The 23,022-nt window shown below is 37.9% G+C and overlaps 1 protein-coding gene across 2 annotated transcripts in view; it reads right to left on the reverse strand.

Annotated features, from left to right (window-relative positions):
• RNF19A (ring finger protein 19A, RBR E3 ubiquitin protein ligase) overlaps positions 1-17,856 on the reverse strand; it is a 58,598-nt gene extending 40,742 nt beyond the window's left edge. The window contains exon 1 of one of the 2 annotated variants that reach the window (XM_019642555.1): positions 17,562-17,856. The gene's annotated coding sequence lies outside the window, so the exon portion shown is untranslated. Of the gene's footprint in view, positions 1-16,921; positions 17,095-17,561 lie in introns of those variants that run through there. The other variant, XM_019642556.1, reaches the window with a different exon arrangement.
• Between the last annotated feature and the right edge of the window lie 5,166 nt (positions 17,857-23,022).

The raw sequence follows: 23,022 nt of genomic DNA on the forward strand, positions 1-23,022 counted from the left end.
AATGTGATTCCTTTGTTTTTATAAGCATAATTTTGAAAGAAATAACCTTGATTTTATATTTGGCATATATGGTAGTCCCATAATCTAAACAAAAATTTACCACAATCTATTTTAAAGCTTTCTTTCTAAAAGACTGTATATACTTTTGATAACACTCTTATTTTTCATAGTGACAATGGTTTTCTAACACCGTTAAGTAGCAAAAAATTTAAGTTGTACCAAAAAGAATCACTAGTTATCTGACCAAATGATCTAGTATAGAGAAAATTCATTTAGCTCACTATGCACAACTTCAGGAACCAATAATTGGTAAACAAACAGTGGGGGAAAATCTCAAAACTTGACTCATTTTTTTTGGCTCTGCTCTTTCTTAATGTTAAATAAAGCTTACTAGGGCAGTGAGAAAAGAAAGTATCTGTCTTTCCATAACATCTCCTATACATAGAGTTACAAACAGCTACCTATCAAATTTAAATACTGCTAGGTATAATTTAATGTAGCATTTGACTACCAAAAAACAGAATGAACTCTCATAAGCCACCCTTAGATCAGTGTATAACTGGAAGTACTACAAATGATGTATCTGCACACAAGCTAATTTTGGCTCAAAGTAAACAGAGCTTTTGTAAACTTGAACCATTTCATTAAGAGGAGCTTGAGGCATTAAATTGTTTTGATTTTCATATATGACTTTCTCTGAAAAGAGATAAATCACTAAAGTTCATTATAATGAACTTACACATTTAAAATTATTTTTAAGTTATTCATCTTGCCAACCCGAATTTGGAAATGCCATATTTTTCTCTAATAAATCTATTCCCCAATATAGCTGCCAAATTCAGCTATAGCAGCAATGGGTATAATTCTTGTGGTCCAAATAATACTAAGAAAACAGAGTCTCTTACAAAAACTGACTTATTAAACATCTCTATATAGTCTGTTAGAGTAAAAATATAATAGGCACAACAATACATTTTTGGAGGACAAAAACTCTTAAAAATAACAGCTAATATATGAGTAGGCGTCACAGAAATCCATGAAATTTCTAAAACTGTAACTAAATTGCTAATATATGTATATTCTAGGGATAGAATCTGAAGCTTTCAACAGATTTTCCAAGGAGACTAATGCAAAACAAAAGGTTAACTGCTATTGTGAGATGTTGGATTTTAATTTGCCAGTAAAAATTAACATCAGTTTCTGTAAATCTTTTCAGCTTTCACTAATTTACATGAGTACAATATTTATATCTGTACCAATTATTAGCTCAGAAAATACTTTCATTATATTAAGATTTGAAGTTGCAGCTCTTTCCAGAAGAGTTAAGTTTTTGGTAAGATTAAAAAACTTTCATTCAGAAACAAACGTCTCAGGTTCATAATGCAAGAATAAACAGATATATAGATGGCCTAGAATGATCCATCACGTTAAAAAAACGAAGTTATACAATAAAGGCTAATCAATATCGTATACTCAAAGAAGAGTTGATTATAAATATGTATATGAAGATATCATAGTGCTATATGATCTTCATTTAAAATGGCAATTATCACTGAAAATGTTTTTAAGTTTTTCATTCCTCCTAAGTCAATAATATCTCTATTTAAAATATGACACAAAGAGGTACAATATTTGATGCCCAATGAGAATCAGCAATGATGCTAGAAATCTAAATGTCTTTTAATCATTTGAATATCTCCTGAGAAATGTGAGCATATAATATGCAGATCCAAGGAAATCTAGGGAAATGAGGGTTCTATGGTGCTACACCAAATGGTTTTAAGGCTTTAGTTTACTAACAACCTCTCTGTATCATCGTTTAAAACAGAGAAAACACAATTGAGGCAGATATGTTGTTATAGCCTCACCTATTTCATTTTCCTTCTGAGAACATAGGACAACTACATTTCCATTCCACTTGCAGCTAGATACAGCCATCTGTCCAGTCCTGGCCAATGCAATGTGAGTACAATGATGAATGGCCCTTCTAAAACTGGTCCCTAAATCATCACTTCAAACATCCTTCGAGTTCTCTCTCTTCCCTCATTGGCTTGCTGAATGTAATTCTTGTGTGAATGTAATTCTTATGGTTGACTCCAGGCAAGCCTTAGGGGACAGCTGAATCATAAGATGGAAGCAATCTGGATACATGAGTCTTCCACGTGGTTCTTTGTGTGACTGAGAAGCAGACTTTATGTTCCACCATTAGATTTTGGGGTTGTCTGTCTCAGATACAATTATCTTACTCACCTTAGTGGGGGAAGATAAAATGCAGTAATAATTTAGAGTAGCCTGGGGAAGGATTTTTTAAATAGTATACAAATATGGGGTAATGATAGCATGTATTTTATTCAGAGAGTAAAGCATGGACCTTGGCGTCACAAAGTTTGGATTCAAGTTCAGCCTCTGACACTTATTAGGGTTAAATTAATAAGATAGTTTCTTCAACTGTAAATTAGGAACAATAATACCTACAGTCCACAGAATTATTATTACGGTTAATTAAAATAACATATATAAAGACTCCAACATAGAGTGTGGCACATTAATCACTTAACAAATATTAGCTGTAACTATTATAAATATGCGAAGATGGCACAAATGGAACTAAACCATTTACTGGATAAAACTGTTGGAAGTATTATCACACTGAAGGTTAGAAATAAAATGAAACTTTGGGGGTGGGAGGGTAGTAGATGGGGGAGGGGGGTTGTTACTTTGTGAGGGTGAAAAGGATAACTATTGCATTGTTCTGTACACCTGAAACTAACAATAAAATTTTAAAAAATAATAAAATGAAACAAATAGTTGGCTCTGAAATGGCTTTTCTAATATAATCAGACTAGCCAGCCACTTGGAAGTTGGGAATATATCATTACTGTATATAAATTTCTCTAAGGTAAATGTAACTAAGTCTTCAGTCTTATGTTTATATAGCTACAAATCTACCTCAAGTGGTCTTTTTAATATTAAAAATGGGATAAATAACTTCAAGTTAACTTCTTATTAATGGAGGAGGTGGGGGTAATTCAACAGATCATTAGCATAGGCTAGTTTCCAGCAAGTTTTTTGGACAGTGAAACTTAGGAAGACTCAAATATACTACATTGAGCTCTATCCTTAAGATAGTTTCTATATCTCCCAGAAACAGAAACTAAAAGTTCAAAATAAACTATTCCCATATGCTACAAAGCTTCCCCAAAGAAATAGCTCTTAAAATATTAATAGATTCACAAACACACACCTGTCATATTTACCTATTTAAGCCTTTCTTGATTGTGAGATAGAATAATATAGTACTTTATGCTTTTAATAATACTACAAATAATATTCATTCCTCAATTCATTAAAAAAGCTGCTGTAGAAAGAAAAAGCATTCTTCATTCCATTTCTTCAATTAAAAAAAAGATTAAAAACATTTGGCTAGCTCATTCCAGGTCTTCTTTGTTCAGCAGGGCAAAAAATACACCAACAGGGATATAGTGAGGAAAGCATAGTGCAAAATGCCAGGTGTGATGGAGTGTCCAAGACATGAAAAAGTTATAAAATAGGTTTCAAAAAAGGCATCTAGCTGTCAAAAATTTTTTGAACTGGTTAAAATACTCACTGCTACAAACAAATAGAAGGGAAATACAAACCTAATCTGATATCTTAGCCAAGTTTGTTGTTTTTGATTTTCAATTTCCTTATTTGAAGGCAAAAGTGACAGAACCAGATAATCTCTAAGGTTCCTTGGTTCTAAAGACTCTGGTTCTAATATACAAATATGTAGTTTTAAGACATAGTGTACTCTAGGATTAAAAGTGCATAATTCAGATTTTCTGAGATAATTTTGGTTTTGTTCTTTTAAAAATATCTCCAAATTATCTCGTGTTAGTATACTCTTTTGTCTTAGTAAATCCAGTGGAATGAGTATAATCTTTGCAAACTGAATTTTACAAATTAAATTATTAATCTGAATAATTCTACTATTTGGACAATTACAAGTATTTATTAAGTGCTTGCTCTAATTTTGTCCTAACCACTTTTTCTGAAAGTTTTTTTAATAAAAATTATTGATAATGGCAGCATTCCAATTTTGGAAGTTCATTTGCGTCTTTCTCCTGAAGAACATGAGGGATAAAATAAGAGACCTCTGGTTAGGTAAATCATTGTCCGTACATGTGTGTGCGCATGCTTAATTTTAAATTTTATACATATGTGTATATGCAGAGGGCAGGTGTCAAAGAAATGTATACACATTTTAAGAAAGGAAAAAACAGAATTAATTGTAATAATATATACCGATAACAAAAGATGAATACAAGTCACGTTTGACTTCTGCAATTACAAAAGGTGCTCCAAGTGGTTACTATCAGCATCCAGACACTTCTGATTATGGTGAACTACTGCTTGAGCATAGATAACAGCTCTTAAAACGTGTATACATTTTTTTGGCACACCCGGTGTGTGTGTGTGTGTGTGTGTGTGTGTGTGTGTGTGTGTGTGTGTCATAAAATTAAGCATGCATGCATATACACATACATGTATACACAATGATTTACAATGATTTAGTACAGGTTGGAAGAGCTGTTTGGTAGAAGTCCTAGAAGTTATTTTTTTAAATTTTCTTCCAATTATAAAGTCATTCTCAGAAGGAACATCTTTTGGGAAACACAAGGCACAATAAGCAAAATGTGTCTATTTTCCTTTGGATATACAGCATTCATAAGCCTCTTTTTAAACCTATTGGGTTGTCAGAAAAGTCATGATGTATTTTGTCTGTTTTTCAAAGGTCATTTATTTATATAAAGAACAAAGATCAATCAGTGATATATTGCCCTTTTTGTTCAATAACCTTTTGCCATCTTTCAGTGAGCTTCATAATTCCTCATTCATAGAAGGACCTGTCTTTATTTGCGAAAAACTGAACAAGGTACTGATTTACAGCCTCATCTGAATTGAACGTTATACCACACAAAGAGTTTTGAAGAGAGCGAGACAAGTGGAAGTCTGACGGCGCAAGGTCAGGCGAGTATGGTGTATGTGGCAACACATCCCATCCAAGCTCCAATAATTTCTGACGGGTGATCAAACTTGTGTGTGGTCTCACGTTATCATGATGGAACAAAACTCCTTTACAATTAACAAGCTCTGGACGTTTCTGGGTGATGGAGTCGTTCAAACTGTCCAATTGCCGACAGTACACATTTGAATTGTTTGGTTCCCTGGTAGGAGCTTGAAAAACACGACACCTTTAGAATCCCACCACACTGAGAGCATAACCTTCCTCTGATGAATGTCTGCTTTCAATGTCGTTTGAGGCGAATCATCACATCGGGACCAAGACCATTTGCACACCTCATTGCTGTAAACAATCCACTTCTCAACACCAGTTAACAGTAGCTTTAAAAAAGGATCGTTTTCCTCACATTTAATGAGCATATTGCAGACGTTTATACGCGCCGTCAAATGAACTTCTTTGAGTTCATGCAGAACCCAAATATCGAGCTTGCTTACGTATCCCAGCTTCTTCAGGTGGTCATGAACGCTTGAATAATGGATGTTCAATGTTTGTGCAATCTCTCGTGTCGTGTTATGTGGGTTTGACTCGATCAATGTCTTTATTTTGTTGTCATCAACCTTGGTGCACCCCCCTGAGAAGCGTCGTTGAGATCAAAATCACCAGCACAGAATTTCATGAACCATCGCTGGCACTGACGTTTTTGTACAGCGCTGTCACTATAAACTTGATGCAACTTTTCACAAGCTTGACGTGCGTTCTACCCTTTGTGGAAGTAAAACAGTAAAATATGGCAAAAATGCACAGTTTGGTCTTCCATCTTCAACTTGTTGTAAAATCTCCAAAACTCAACCAAATCAATTTTTTTTTTAGAATGAAGCTAGAGCTGTCAGTTGTCAAATGACATAGCAATAACATAGATGGAATGACTCTAGGACTTCCAAAAATGAACTAGCGTCATCTATTGCAAACATGTGTCATGACTTTTCCGACAACCCAATAGGAAAGAATTATGCAACAGGTAAACAATCATAAAGGTTTATCATTGTTATGGTTTTCTCACTGAGAATTCAAAAGAAAGAAAATAGGTTTAACTATAATTCTAAACATACTATTAAATTAGATGCATTAGATATTTAACTGTAAGACTCCTGGGAAACATCAAACTAAAGACCAATATGAAAAATCAGCAACCATGACACACAGTGGGTCTTTTAAATATCAATAAGTCGTAGAGATACAAAGAGTGAAAAGGCTACAAACCTGGGGCTATTTCACAAACACTAGCCATGCATAGTTGTATCTGCTTGAAAACCCATCTGCTGTTTTCAGAACCCTGCACCAACTTTATCTGGCTGTGGAACCTATCCTTCTAGTAACATTAGTGTTCTACTCTAACTTGTACATTTTATGAGTATAAGTGAGAAAACTGTAGTCTAGGGCTACTCAGTCCAATATATCATTACTACTAGCCACATAAGTCTACTTACATTTAAATTAAAATTTAAAAAAATTTTAATTTCAGTTTCTCAGTTGACTAGTCATATTTCAAATGCTCTATAGTCATATGTGGCTACTGGCTACCATATTGGACAGTGCAGGTCTAGAACATTTCCATTATTGCAGAAAGTTCTATATTGAATAACAGTGATTTAGAGATTATTTGATTTATCCACATAGCTAATTTGGCAAAGCCAAAGTCTCAGTCCTCTTTCTACTATCATACTTTCCAGACTAGACTTTCATTAATCATCTTTTTTTTTTTTAGTTTTTTTAGGGTAACATTAGTTAATAACATTATGTAAGTTTCAGATGTACAATTCTATAATACACCATCTGTATATTGCACGGTGAATCACTTGGTTTTGAATGATATTAATCTTTCTATTAAGATCTGTTTACAAATCCACAGGTTTCCCACTGATAAATTTCAAACTTTGTGTGGCATTCAAAGCCTTCTACAATCTAACCTTAGTCTCTCTCGCCATTCTCCTTCATAAAAGCCACCCTCTAGCCAAATGATTTATTTATTAAATATATCAATAAAATAAAGATAGTTTCGCCTCCACAATTTTTACTATGCCTTTGTCTCTGCCTGGAATACTGTTTTCCATCTTCTCTGCTTATCTAAAGTCCTACTCTTCTTTCAAGGCCTCCCATCTTATCTCCATAAATCATTCTAGGTCAGTGATCATAAGTAAATGACTAAAAATTGTTTCATACTTTTTTACATGAATGTTTGCAATTTTATGAATATTTTATCTAAATATTTTACGATGATTCTTTGCAAGAATGTGGGGGGAAAGTTAAGCAAAGTAAAGGAGATCAGGAGTGTGTGTATATCTGGTACTGATTACAATTTTTTTAAAGGTTGAGCAGAGCTTACTGAAAAGAGATTTAAACAAAAACTTGAAGGAGGTAAGGGAGCTAGCCATGTGGTAATCTGGGAAAGAGCATCGAAAGCAGAGGAACAGCTCGAAGGCAGGCATATGCCTGGAATATTCAAGGAATACCCCAGAGGCCAGATGTGGCCAAGGGGAAATGAGCACGGCAGAGAATATGTGAGATGTAAAGGGGTCAGGATGTATGGGGCTTCATAAACCACGGTAAGGAGTTTGGCTTTTATTCTAAGTGAGATAAGGAAACTTCTGGGGCCTCTAAACTAGCAGTTTAGAAACTGAGTAATTTAAAAAGATAATTTCGGTGTTAAGAATTGAATAGGGGGCCAGCTGAGTGGCTCAGTTGGTTAAGAGTGCGCACTCTGAGCAACAGGGTCGCCGATTTGATTCCCACATGGGCCAATGAGCTGCACCTGAGCTGAGCTGCCAACAGGTGGCAGGATGGCTCAGCTGGTGAGAGCACGTGCTCCTAACAACAAGGTTGCAGTTTAACTCCCGCATGGGATGGTGGGCTACATCTACCCGCAACTAAGATTGAACTCGGCACCTTGAGCTGAGCAGCCAAGAGCTGCTGACGGGCGGCTGGATGGTGACTGGACTTGGAGCTGAGCTAGCTGCACCCTTCACAACTAAGATTGAAGGACAACAACTTGGCTGTTCCCCTTCCCCAACTCCCCAATAAGATCTTTAAAAAAAAAAAGAAAGAATTGAATGGAAAGAAGCGGGCAAGAGTAGTAGCATGGAGAACAATTTAAAGGCTACTGCAATAATATAGGAGAGAGATGATGATGGACTTATCAGTGGAAGTGATAAAAATGTTTTGAAAATACAACTGATAGGATTTCCTAATGGATTCCAAGAGAATTTTGTCCTGATTAACCAGAAGGCTGAAACTGCTGTTCACTGAAATGGAGATAGCTGTGAAAAGAACAAGTTTTAGGAAGGAGCTAAGAGCAGTTCATTTTCAGACATTTAAGTTTGAAATGCTTCTTATATCTTAGGTAGGAACATATATCCAAATACCTGTCTGGCAAGCCTGGAGTTCAGAAAAACGTCTGAGCTAGAGATATAAAATTGGGAGAAGTGGTGATACAGAGGGTGTGTAAAATCATGAGTATGGATGAGATCACCAAAGGAGTAAATATAGGCTAAAGGCTAAGCCCTGTGGCATTCCAACATTAAGATATTGGGGAGAAGAGGAGGATCCAGTAAAGGAAATAGAAAAAGTGGACCTTTTAGGAAAACTTTTTGGTCTATCCCCATCAATATTTTATTCACCCTCTCCCCTAAATGTAAACTATATCTTAAGAAGTCAAGAGCAAAGCAGAGGCAAACCGGAAGGAGTAAAGGAGTGTCGTGACAAAAATAACAATGTACCATATAGGATATATCCTCTCAGATCTGTTGAAACTTGAGGGTATTAAGGACACTTCCTCTGACATTTCTAAGAAAAGATCAGAATTCTAAAGGAAAGACTGTCTAGTCTCTGATAGTCACATGCAGGATGTAAAACAAAGATAAGCATAGATCTCTGGCTAGTTACTAAAGACTTTTGACTGTATGTTAAGTTTCCTGTGGCTGCTATAACAAATTACCACAAAATGGGTGGCTTAAGAAAACAGAAATTTATTTTCTTACAGTTCTGGAGGCTGAAAGTCCAAAATCCAGTAGGGCCATGCTTCCTTTTGGAGGTGCAAGGGAGGATCTGTTTTTTCCCTCTACCACCTTCTGGTGACTACAAGCATTCTTCAGCTTGTGGCCACATCACTCCAATCTCTGCCTCCGTGGTCAACACTGCCTCTTCCTCTTCTGTGTGTCTTTTCCCCTTCTGCCTGTAATGCCCTCTGCTTTTCTCTAGTAAGGACAACTTGTTATTGAATTTTGGACCCACCTGGACCAAGATCATCTCATCTCAAATCCGTAATTATATCTGCAAAGACTCTTTTTCCAAATAAGGTATCACTAACAGGTTTCAAAGATTAGGATATGAACAGTTCTTTCTTAGGGTCACCAAACAACCTACAACATGATTCCAGAAATGTTTGCTAAGAACATCAGTAAAGTGTGTTTTGTTTATGCAAAAAGCCAAAGGATATTCATCCATAAAACAAAAAACAAAAATGAAAAAATGTTCTTTTTTAAAAACAATTAATGGGAATGGCAATAAGGAGATACCTATTTGATTTAACTATGTATGGGATTTGGCCATGTACAACTGCTTACTAGATAACCACTGCCACCTTGGTGTGGATAAAAGAACTAGTCATTGTGCTATACATCACATACCATGTGATGATAGGCTTTTCTAAATGATTGTTTTACTTTCCCTACTTACATGCTCTGATCAGTCCCCACCCCATTTCCAAAGGACCTTGTTTCATGATTCTGATTTAAGGACACCTAGTATATAAGAAGTGTCAGTTATTCATACAAACAGAAACTGAAAGATAGATTAGTTCAAGCAATATTTAAATAGATCAGAGGTTTAAAATCTGGTGCTCAAACAGACCTAGTCACCTCCGCTGATTCCATGTTACAAGAGCATCTTGTATTGATTTATGCATTGTAACTGATTTCAATGTAGGGGTTAACAGGACCTTCAAATGCAGTAGTTTTGTGGGGACTTACTCCTTTTGTTTTTATACTCTTTTATTTTTATACTGAGACTTGTTATGACCAGTTACTAATAATGAAAAAGATCTCTTTTCTAACAGCCTTGATTGAGTAGTTGAGTGTTTCAAAGAAATAATTTATATTAACCCAGTGAAATACATGATAACACATTCTCCCTCATTTTATATACAGGGAAAGAGAATAAGGCACAGTCATTTTGGAAGAGCTATAAAACCAAGAGAAGTGAGGTACCCTGACTTTCAATTCAACTTAGTAATTCCAGTTAAATGACGTAAGTACTTCTATATTTGGTCTCAAAAGACATGTCCATCAGTTAGGAAAAGACTATTAAAAAGACAAAGAAAATAATTTCCATGTAAATAAAACATTTCATACAAAATGCCCCTAGAGCTACACTGTCCGGTGTATAAAAACACTGATTGAAGACTTAGTATGAAAAAAAAAAATGTAATGTCACTCATTAATACATGATGAAACACTATTTTGAATATGTTGGGTTAAATATATTACGAAAATTAATATCATGTTTTTTACTTTTTAACGTGCCTAATAGAAAATCTTAAATTACATTTATAACTAACGTATTTCTATTAGATAGCCCTGCTGTACATAAAGTTATGAAATAGATGCTTTAAAGGAAATTGAAACAATCAAAACCTCCCAAAAAGTAGACATCTAAGACCATCAGATGACTTCACTAGTGAATTCTACCAAACATTCAAAGAAGATTTAATACCTATACTTCTTAAACTCTTCCAAAAAATTGAAGAGGCAATACTTCCTAACTCATTTTATGAGGCCAACGTTACTCTGATACCAAAACCTGGCAAGGATAAGACAAAAAAGGAAAACTACTGACCAATATCTCTAATGCATACAGATGCAAAAACCCTAAACAAAATACTAGCAAATTGACTACAACAATACATTAAAAAGGTAACACATCATGATCAAGTGGGGTTCATTCCAGGGGTGCAAGGATGGTTCACCATATGCAAATTGATCAATGTGATACACCATATAAACAAAATAAAGGATAAAAAGCATATGATCATATCAATAGATAAGAAAAAGCATTTGACAAGACACAACATACATTCATGATTAAAACACTCAATAAAATAGGTAAAGGAGGAAGTATTTCAACATAATAAAGGCTATATATGACAAACCCTCAGTTAATATCATATTCTATGGTGAAAAACTGAAAGCTTTTCCTTTATGATCAGGAACTAGACAAGGATGACCACTCTTATCATTATTCTTCAACATAGTACTGGAAGTCCTAGTCAGAGCAATAAGGCTAAGAGAAAGAAATAAAAGACACCCAAATTGGGAAAGAAAAGTCAAATTATCACATTTTGCAGATGACATGACTCCTTATATAGAAAACCCTAAAGATTCCACCAAAAAACTATTATAAAAGATAAACAAATACAGCAAAGTTGCTGGATACAAAGTCAATGTACAAAAATTCACTGTGTTCCTATATACTAACAATAAAATTTCAGAAAAATAAATGAAAAAAAAATTTCTTTTGCAATTGCAACAAAAACAAAATATCTAGAAATAAATCTAACAAAGGATGTGAAGGACCTATACACTGAAAACTACGGACATTATTAAAATAAATTGAAGACACACAAAAAAAGGGAAAGATATTCTATGTCCATGGATTGGAAGAATAAACATAGTTAAAATCGCCATATTACCCAAACCAATATACAGATTTAATATAATCCCCATCAAAATCCCAATGGCATTTTTTTAAAGAAACAGGTCAAAAAGAATATCAGATTTACATGGAACCACAAAAGACCCCAAATAGCCAAAGCAATACTGAGAAAAAAGAATAAAGCCAGAGGTGTCACACTCCCTGACTTCAAATTATACCAAGTGACAATAATCAAAACAGCATGGTATTGGCAGAAACACACACACACACACACACACAGACCAATGAACAGAATTGAGAGCCCAGGAATAAACCCATATATATATGGGCAAATAATTTTTGACAAAGGAGCCAAAACATACAATGGAGAAAAGAATGCCTCTTCAATAAATGGTGCTGGGAAAATTGGAAAGCCACATGCAAATTAAACTAGATTATTTGTCACTATACACAAAAATTAACTGAAAATGGATCAACGACCTAAATATAAGACCTGAAACAATAAACTGCATAGAAGAAAGCATAGATACTAAACTTATGGATCTTGGTCTCAGAGCAGATTTTATGAATTTGAACTCAAAGGTAAGGAAAGTAAAAACAAAAATAAATGAATGGGACTATATCAAAATAAAAAGCTTCTGCGCAGCAAAAGAAACCATCAGCAAAATAAAAAGGCAACCAACTGAACGAGAGAAGATATTTGCAAACAACAACTTCGATAAGGGGCTAATATCCAAACTATAGAAAGAACTCATACCACTCAACAATAACAACAACAAAAAATCCAATTAAAATATGAGTACAGGAACTGAACAGTCACTTCTCCCAAGACGACACAGAAATGGCCAACAGATATACGAAAAGATACTCAATTTCACTAGCTATTAGGGAAATGCAAATCAAAACCATAATGAGATACCAATGAATTTAACAAAATTAACTCCCAAAAAGAAATACTTTGCTATACATACTTTAATCAGTTAGCAAATACTTATGCAACATCTATTACTGTATTATCATCAGGTTTTATGCTTAAGAGCAAACAAAGAAAATGGTCCCGCCATCAGTGAGTTTAAATTATTTCCTACATATCTACTATACATTTTAGAACAGCTATTACCAACAAGACAAATAACAGCAAGTGTTGGAGAGTTTGTAAGAAAAAGGAGCCCTCATACACTGCTGGTGGGAATGTAAATTGGTGCAGCCGCTATGGAAAGCAGTATGGAGGTTCCTCAAAAAAATTAAGAAAAGAGTTACCATATGACCCAGTAATCCCTCTATTGGGTATCTACCCCCAAAATTTGAAAACATTTATTCACAAAGATATTTGTACCGCTATATTTATTGCAGCATTATTCACGGTGGCCAAGATATGGAAACAACTGACGTGTCCTTCGATAGGTTATTGGATAAAAAGATGTGGTATATATATACATATATATATATATATATATATATATATATATATATAAATAAATAAATAAAATAGAATATTACTCGGCCATAAGAAAAGATGAAACGCTGTCATTTGTGATAACATGGATGACTCTTGAGAATAGCATGCTAAGCAAAATAAGTCAGATGGAAAAAGTCAAGAGCCATTATCTCATTCATATGTGGGATATAAAAATGAAAGCAACAAAGAACAAACAAGACCAACAAAAACTCATAGACACAGACAACATTATGTGGTTACGAGAGAAAGGGGGGCAGTGGAGAGGTAGACAAAGGTAAAGGGGGTCAATATATGGTGACAGAAAGAGATTTGACTTTAGGTGGTGAACACATAATGTAATATATAGATGATGTATTATATAGTTGTACACTTGAAATGTATATAATTTTATTAACCAATGTCACCCCAATAAATTTAATAAAATTAACCCCCAAAAAGAAAGATACTTTACATTATATACTTTATTCAGTTAGCAAATATTCAGTTATTCAACATCTATTTTTGTATTATTGTCAGGCTTCATACTTAAAGAGTGAACAAAGAGAATGGTCCCTGCCATCGTTGAGTTTACATTATCTCCTACACATCCACTATACATTTCAAATGTATTATCTCATTTGTGACAATGAATAAGAATAATTTAATTTAGAATACATTATTGTGTTTATAATATTTATCTGGAAGCCTAATACTATCACATTCCCAATAACTTCTGGTTTCTTGCTCCTTCCCTCTAACTAGTTTGCTCCCTCCTTATGGCTTACCTCTATCAGAGTCAAACTGGCTCCATCAGAGCCAATCTTCAAACTGGCACCCTGCCTGCTATTCACATTACAGCAGGGCTATTTTACATTCAGGGGTCTCCAGAGAAGGACAAAGGTTGAAAATTGTTAAGTGTACATTATTTTAAGGGGCCAAATCCAGTTTTTTGGCCCTAAGACTGAGTTTTGATGTTTCTTTTGGGCTTAAACAAACTAGTGAGATTTGAGGCAGGCTTCTGCTTTGTAATTCAATGCACAAACTTATTTGAGGGCTAAAACAATTCATCAGTTTTGTCCTTCTGAGACTTTCACATAAGAAAAAAACTCTCCCAAACAGGATTTCCAAAACAAATTAACAAGTAGTATATCTCTAGCAATTATCTGTAAAATAAAATACTAGGTAATATAAATAGGACAAAAATACATAATGCTTTAAAGGCTAATAGCCTAGCTTTCAAGAAAATGTTACCAATAAACAAAATATTGTTCAGGTTTTACTGACAGCTACAAAGAGAGCAATACAAGCACAAACTACTTTATCAAAAGGTGCTATTTTTTCTCACTTTAATACAGAAAGTATTACGGACATATGATAGCTATTGAGAAGCAAATGAAGTACCCAAGTTTTAAACATCTAAAATGATTTCATTGCCTTTTTTGGTTGAAGTCCATCACCATCTGAAATACAGATGTGTTTAGCAAAGGAATGTTATTCCTCAGTCTTTAACTGTGCAGGTGTGGTTACATAGTTGTTTCAATGTTACACATCCTCTGTCAGCTAACAAAGAACTGATCTTTTAGGACTTAAAAAAAAAAAGCTGAAGAAAAATAATAATTACTCCTGGGAGAAAAAAAAAATCACCTAACAAAAAATTAGCTATTCTCTATAAGTAATTATTAACAATTTGCTAAAAAAGGAGTCAAACCAAAATCTTTATGCTAACGTATTTCATATATGACCACTGGTCCTTTCAATAAACTACTAGCGCTAGTTTACCAAATACAATGGAATATGCAATCAAATATAAATTTTGAAATTCAACATTTCTTTGGCCTTCAAGCCCCAAATGGCCTAATTTTTATATGGGCCTCAAACAATAAAAGAGCATAAAGCTTAGTCAGCAGGAAACCAGCCAGTAACAATCAACTGTCACTTGTTTCTAGCATCAGAAAAATAACAGTTCTCTAAGATTTCCTTTATAACCTGAGTAGAGAAGAAATATAAGGAGGCAATTCAGATATAAATACAACAAAATTTATCCCCAGCTTACTCTGCTTAACACTTGACTAAGGGACTTTTACATGTTATCACAAATAACTGTCTTCCCTATCCCCCTTGAAAAATTCATAAAACTACATTTTTTAATCTTCAATGCCCTCCAGATTAAAAAAAAAAAAAAGGTTGAGGGAGGGTGATGATTAGAAACCAAAGAATTTGTGATAAATCTAATAAGAGTTTAAGATAAAACCAAAACCTGCCATAATATACAAGAGATTCTTTCAAGTGTTTAAAAAAATTGCTTCAAATAACATATCTAATACCATCTAAAAAACCCATAAGAACAAATAGTATCTTTTAATATGATCTCATTAAAGAGAAGACCCCAAGTGTCTTACATTCCCAACTGCAAAAATATTACTTTATGGTATCCCCAATTTCAAATTTTTATCTTTCATATACTAGATAGAAAAAAAATATGGTTTCATTTAATCAAGTAAAAAAGCACCCAAAATTCTAAATACACAAATCCAACACTAGATGACAGTAAAATTGACTTTTTTTATAATATAAACTCTAAGGATCAATTGAGGCATGCCCCAAATGAAACAATCTTTCAAGTAGCTACTATTTGGAGACTAGGAATTGGGTCGTGGTTCAATTCCTAAAATAAAATGTTGCAGTTTTAAAAGTTAATCTTAACTGAAATCCTCCTTGGAAGTCAGTGATGTTGAAATACTAATACCATTAGTTGTCAAGCGTAATTTTTTTCCTCAGAAAGACACCTTGAGATGACATTATCATAGTTTCCATGGACACATGAAATTTAAACTTAAGTAATATGGTACACTGTAATAAAAAAAGAATAAACTAACAGAGGTTTTTTTGTTGTTGTTGCTGTGTAATTCGGTTTATTAAGTACCAAGACTTAGTAAACCTTTACATTGGAATTATAAGTAAAAAGGAAAGAACACTTGAAAATAAGAGTTAATAGATCATCGCCATTTTCTAAATACATTTCTAAAGTGTATTTATATGTTAATTCAGTTCAGACAGCTGGGTGTTAAGGAAGCATAAACAGACAAATAAGGTAGCAGCTTAATTATAAACAGAAGTAGAAAGATGCGCATTAAGATGATTAATGGCAAAACTGAAAATGAAATTTAGGCATACCATCAGATTTCATATAACCAAAAGGGTCAAGAAATCCAGGTTAAAAAATAATAAAAAGATAGCCACATTCTTACCCAAAAAAAGTGAAATGGAAAGGAAATATCAAAAACATTTTAAGGCATGGGGTCAGGGGAAAGGAGTGTTTATGCCTCCACTGTTTACTAACGTTTAAAACTAGCATTTCCAGCCAACGTCTGGGTTTGAAAATCGCAGCGGCACTTAAACGCTGTCCTTTCCAACGTCAACCCAACAGAACATTCTGCAACATTTTGGATAGTAAATATTAACTAGAACAAAGCACCGTTCTTACCTTTTTACCTTCAGGGGCTAATGGGAAAAAATTAAGACCCTTCTCCCATACACAACCTTAACCACTCTCTCCCCTTTTATTTACTTTGCTTGTCGCGGGGTTGACGAACCCTGAACTTCGTTTTCTTTCCATTAATGGAAACGGGTAAAGAGCAATGGTAGAAGGGAACCGTGATGATAGGAAAAACTAGAAATTAAAAATAGTGGCATTACTTTCTAGGTGACGGCTGGGAGTTCCCTGAAGGTTTGGCAAGAGGGAGACAATCGTGGGAGACCTCTATAACACATACTTTTACTCCAAGGCTACACCATTTTTCTCTGTGGAATTTCTGCTTTTGAAGTGGGTGACAGTTGTCCTGACAGACCTTCCCTGGAGCATGCCTCCCTTCCCGTGAGGGCCTCCGGCAACAGGGGTCGGAGGGGTGGGGCGCTGGCCCCGGCTCCGAATTTGCAGCGAGGCCCGGAAATCGGTCCCGTTAGAGCCGATTTCACCCGTCAGGAATGTGCTCCGCCCCTGCCGCCTCCCCGCGGCGGCCGCCCTCCGTGTCGCCTGCTCGAGTGGAGCGCCGCCTCGGCCGGCCCGTCACAACACTGCCGGGTCAGCTGCTGTCTCCACAGACTACCCCGGCCCGGGCAGGGCTCGGGGCGGATCCCACGCTCCGCCTCAGGCCGCGCTGCCACCAGGGCGTCAGGGCCAGGACCGGGCGGGGGAAGCGGAACCAGTCCGAGGCCTGACCCCCGGGTTCAGCGCCCGCTCCAGCTCGGAGCTGAGCACGAGAGGGGGCGCCTTTCCCGTGGGATTTCCGAATCCATTTCCGCCCCGGGGAGGGGCGCGAGGGCAGCGGCCGTGCAGAGCGCCTCGGATCGGAAGCGGGAGCCGCCCTTGCCCTCCCGTTCCCGGGCGTAACCTCCTCCTGTGCCCTCCAGTACCTTTAACTCCTCAAAGAGGCGGCGGGCGCAGGGTTGCAGGCGAGCAGGCCCATCTCCCAGAGGCGGCGGCAAAAGCCGGAGCAAGTACAGAGAGTGCCTCCGACCCGCCGAGGCGCCTCTCAGCTGGGGCGGAGGGAATGGAGAGGAGGGGTCCCGACGGCCGCTTTCCCGAACTCCTCCTCCGCAGTTCTGTCTCGACGGCTGTTCCCGGGAAGCAGCGCCTCAACTGCCATTCTCCCCCTCCCTCAGCCCCCGCTGTCTCCGCCTCCTCCTCCCACTCCTTCCTCCCGCCCCCATCCCCTTCCCGCCGCGCCCCGCCCCGCCCCGTCCCGCCCCGGCGCGCCGCCCGCGTGCCGTACGTCATGGCGTCACGCCCACGGGCCAGCCGCTGTCGGCTATAGGCGGCGGTCGTTCGCTCGCGCACGTTTTCCTCGCGCCCGCCGGGGAGTGTCTCGCCTGCAACCCCGGTGGTCCGGAGCGCGGTCTCGCAAGACCAAGACCTGCGTGGAGCAGGCAGCCGCCCTTCGTGCCCCTCCGGCCCGCAGGACTTCGCCCCGAGCCGGCTGGGCTGTGGGGCAGGTGTTTCTTCCAAGGACGGGCTGGGCTGCTTCCGAGGTGAAGGGAGATGCTGGACTTGGGAACCCTGGCTTTCGGCATTTCGCACGCCATTACGTATTCATTCCTTTTGTGTTCTTAGGGTTCACCTGCTAGATTGGCAGCCCTGGGGAGAGCGGAGACGGGATGTCGCAGCGAGTTTCTGCGGTTCTCCTCTAGGAAATGCCCTTCCCCGAGAGCGGCGGCGCACCCCCTCCTCCCCCTTGCTCTTTTAGTTTTAATAGACCTCAGTCTTCCGCGGGGGCTGCTAGGAGCAGCAGTTAGCCACAGTTTAACACCCTACGTGAGGGTTCGGAGAATTAATCTTCCGCTTCCCTCCTCCCTCCTAATTTCACAAAGTCGTTCAAGTATTCAGAATTCATGTTTCAGTCCTTATTGATGTATTCTGAATAGCTTTATCTGTTATAACCCCTCGTTCTTTAAGCCAGTCATATCCCCCTTCGAATTTTTTATCCTAAGCATGACTTAGTATCCATTCTTAATTGGATAAACACGTTCAGTTCAGATCTGGCCCATTCCCTCTTAGTTTATTTCTCTCCAATATTTAGAGTCACCCCTCCTTGGAATACTGAAAACTGGAATGTGATAGATTCTGGACAAAATGACCATTCGCCATGTTACTTAACAATTTATCGCCCTTTCAATACTTGTTTTAGTGTGTTTAACAAATTAGAAACAAACCAAGGAGCTGTGGTCTTTCAGACAGTACTTGGTATCTTTAGTAACTCAGTAAATGTTTACCAATTAGAAAACTAAACAGGCTAGGCAGTTTAGGTCTAAGCATCTTTAACCATGAATCTTAAAAGGAAGTAATGATGGGTATGTTTATTTTAATTTATTGGAAAATTTTAAGCTATTACATATTCCTTTAAATGCTACTTGAAGGCTGTCAGCAATTTAATCAATGGGATACTTCAAGCCTACAGATAATACATGAATAGCAAGTTAAATGGATTTATGGAACAGTATCCATAACATAATCTTTCTTCAAAATATATCAACATGTTGAACAACATTTCAGAACAGATGGAGCCATTGGCTTGGTAGGGAGTTATGAGTAAAGAGGCTGTGCTGAATGGGAGTGGTCTTGTACACTGTACAATTGTCATTTTCCAGAAGTACCTTTTCCTGCTTGTCTTCTTGAACTAGAGAGATTTTCTACTCTTCACTAATGCAACATAAATCTATTGAGAAAGGAATATATCTATTGAACATCTCCACCCGAATCCTCACAAGCACCTCAAACTTAGCCTGTCCAAGACAATTTTTCTTTCTCAAAACTTGCCTCTCATTCACCCAGGCCCAAGCCAAAAATCTAGGATTCTTCTCAGGAACCCTCCTTTTAGTCACTTCCAATTCATAATTAACCACCAAGTCCTGCTTATCCTAAACGTCCCTGTATTAAACTCTCCTGTATCCCTCTTCTGCTTTATGATTCAACTTTGGCTGCACATTAGAATTCCCTGCAGAGCTTTTAAAAATCCTGATGCCCAGGCTTCATCAACCAATTAAATCAGAATTTCTGAGGATGGTGCTCAGGCATCAGTATTTTTAAGATCACTCCCCAGGTGATTCCAATACATAGCCAAGGTTAAAACCACTACTAGGGCCTCACCATTTCTCAGTAGATTACTGCAAAAGCATCATAATTGGCCCCAGGTGCCTTAATTTTTGGCAGCCTTCTCCCTTCCTTATTCTAATTCATTCAACATAATTCAATAAATATTTATTGAGTGCCTGATATGCTGGAGAAAGGTTTGCTGTTACAGGCACTGGGAATACAGCGATGAAAAAAGACAGCCCCTGTTTCTGCTTTCATGGAGCTTACATTCTGGTGTGTGTGTGGAGGGGTGGAGGGTGGGGGTAGGGCAGTTGGAGTAGGCAGAAAAAACAACAAAGAAAGAAAGGGAAATAAATTTCTAGAGTAACATAGAAACCAGTGAGGCTGTTACTTTAGTTTGTTCACTCCTCTGACATTTGAACTGGGTTTTACAAGGCAAGAAGGAGGCAAACAAGCTAAGGAGTGAGGAAGGCAGTGGTAACAGCAGGTGCAAAGGTCCGAGCAAGACAAACTTGCCAAGTTCAGGCAGCTAGAGGCTGAAGCATAATAAGAGGGAATATGAGATGGGGTTAGAGAGGTAGAGGGAGCCGTATTTAAGACCTTTTAAGGTCTTGATAAGGAGAATTCTATGGTTGGTATGAAGGGTGATGAGACACTACAGATTTTTAAGTGGAGTGAAATCTGACTTACCTTTGAAAAGGATCACTCTGGTTGCTCTGTGGATCAGATTGCGGGAGGGAAAGAGTGGAAGCAGGGAGACCAATTAGGATGCTACTGTAAGAATCGAGGAAAAGAATCGTAGTTCTTTGGACCAAGGTGGATACTGTAGAGATAGAGGTAGATGGTTTTGGTAGTTGTTTTAGAGGCAGAATATAGACTTGCTTGGAATGAAGTAAAAGTGGGGAATGAGAGAAAGAGAACAATGTGGTGACAATAATAGCTACTCTTTATTACATACCACATGACAGGAACTGTTCTAAGTGCTTTATAAGTATTAAGCCATTTAATTATCATAAGAGTCCCAAACGTTAGGTGCTATTATAATGCCAATTAACAAATTAGGATCTGAGGCTCCAGACATTAAGTAATTTGCTCAAGTTACGTAGCTGTAAGTGGCAGAGCTGGGATTGACCATGCTGGCCCCTCCATTGGTGTCACAAAGTAAAAATTCCTTCAGTCACACTAAGCTATTTGTGGTACTGCACAGCCTCTCTCCTTTCTTCCTTCCTCTTCTCTCTGTCTTACACATGAACATTTTTCTTTGTGCTGTTTGCTCATCCTATAATGTCCTCTCCGCTCTCCTGTGCCTGGCTTAATTTATCAACCTTTGCTGGTCCTTACAGGCTGAGTCAAGCCCGTCTTCTGTGGTTCCACAGCAGTTTTGTGCCTACCTCTATAATTTGCTGTGTAAAGAACTTCATTGTTATTTGTAGGTATTTCCCACTAAACTTTGAAGGCAGGGAGCTTAATGCCAGAGAGAGAGGAAAGAAGTAAGCAAAGAATCCTAGCCCTGCACACATGGATCCTGGGAAACAGAAATATGGTAAAGCATTGTCTCTGCCCTCCAGAAGCGTGTAAACTTGGCAGAGAGACACAGAAAAGCACTCTAATACAAGGGCCAAAAGTGTGATAGAAACAACATGTTATAGAAGGACAGGATGTTGGAGGCAAGAAGCTTGGCCTGAATGTTGTTTCATGGGGGGAATAAAAATGCAACCAGGAATGGGAGCTTAGGGGCTTTATTCCCGCCATCATTGAATGTGGTTTGGGGGTCAGTCTCAGACTTTGTCCAGGAAGACTTGGGAGATTTTCAGTTGGCACAATTATTGATTCAGGAATGTGCTCCTTCCTGACCACTCACCCTTACCTGTCCTTATGCGAATAAATTTACTAATTTCCAAGTTGGTTCATTTCCTTTCCTGGCAGGGTCCTAGAATTTCTTCTTATACAGGTCCCTCCTTTTTCTCATCTACAAGGTTTCAAAACTTAGGTTCTAGCTGTGGGACCTTGGGAAACTTACTGAACTCTTACAACCCACATTGTTTGAGCCCAGTGTGTAAAGCTGTGGAGGTTGTGCCCTGCATTACCACAACGGGTGCCACAGACACAGATCACACCATATGTGGTGCCCTGTGGACATGCTTCACAGTGGCCCTGCTCAACATGCTCTGCTACAAAATGGGGATAAAAATAGTACCTACCCCGTTGGGTTGTTCTCAGGACTAAAATGAGTAAAGGCAGGTACAGCACTGAGGCTTGGCATGTAGTAAATCACCAATTAATGTTCGCTACTATGACTAGGTGAGGGCAAGCTTGCTAGAGTGGGAGTTATTCCAGCTAAGATTTAAAAAAATGAGCTCACCTGTGCCCTGGCTTAGGCGGTTCTCTTAATTGTTAGGACCATATAGGGAATCTGAAGAGGAGAGGCCTTTTCTCTTTCAAATAGAGAATGTAGGTCCCTCAATGGAAAAATCCTTCAGATGGCTGGAGGCTGAGCTTCACTCTGGTCATCCACCTAGTATCCCTTTCCCATCTCTCACACCCCACCTTCCACAGGGGAACTGGCATCGTATCCTCCCTAAAGTTGGCACAATGTACTCTCTTGCAGGAAGGTTAGACCCCCAGAAGGACTATTTAATCAGGTGGTATTTAGGGTAGTATTTCTCAAAGTGTAGGCTAGAACCATTATTACCAGAATCACCTGGAATGCTTGTTAAAATACAATAGATTCCTGGGTTCCATCTCAGACTAACAGAATCATTATCTGCAGGGCTGGGATCTTGGAATCTAGTTTTTAACAAGTGTTCCAAGTAATTCATATCATATGTTTGAGAACTACAACTTAAATGCTTCAGCCATTATGATAATATCCCAACTTCAGGCAGTTTTCTTCCACTAGATCTTTCATTGGTTCTTCAGAAAGGAGGGTGTCTTTTTCTTCTTCGTGGAACTCACCCAATTACCTACAACCTATTTAATTCCCCTTCCCATCCATTATCTAGAAGTGACATCTTTAACCTTTTCTTCATGGAGACTGGATCCTTGGCTACCATCACCCATTGATTACTCCAGTCTTTCTTGACTAGCTTCCTTGTTTGGCTGACTCATGAGCAAGCCTGCCCCATGTTGGTGACTTGGGCCATAAATCACCAGACTGCCCTGTAACTAGAGATGGGTAGGCTCACTCCATGTGGGACAGGATGTGTATGGCTTACTAGATCCACCGTGGTGGGCTGCACTGGGAGCAGGATGTCAATGGGTGATGAGCAAGAACTTAGCGTGACC

Source organism: Hipposideros armiger, unplaced genomic scaffold (genome assembly GCF_001890085.2).
Source record: "Hipposideros armiger isolate ML-2016 unplaced genomic scaffold, ASM189008v1 scaffold_70, whole genome shotgun sequence".
NCBI lineage: Eukaryota > Metazoa > Chordata > Mammalia > Chiroptera > Hipposideridae > Hipposideros > Hipposideros armiger.